Source organism: Penaeus monodon, chromosome 30, assembly GCF_015228065.2.
Source record: "Penaeus monodon isolate SGIC_2016 chromosome 30, NSTDA_Pmon_1, whole genome shotgun sequence".
NCBI classification, from domain to species: Eukaryota; Metazoa; Arthropoda; class Malacostraca; order Decapoda; family Penaeidae; genus Penaeus; species Penaeus monodon.
The window spans coordinates 21,365,208-21,365,447 of NC_051415.1; positions in this window are offsets into that span (position 1 = coordinate 21,365,208).

Sequence of the window (240 nt, forward strand, 5' to 3'; positions counted from 1 at the left end):
AGGGGAGACAGCTCCGCCGATTAAACAGCCTACTGGCGGACAAGAGATAGAAGCTGTGAGAAGAGCAGCAAGACAGTGTTAAGAGGCAGAGATTGTTTGATTTTTAGGGTTTTTGAATCTTTAGGAAATATTTATTTTTCTTGTTCAATTTCATATAGCTTATTACCTTCCGAGGACCTAACGACCAATACGAGTAAATAAATCCGCTCCACTGGTCCTTCTGGCTAAAGCGGAATCACC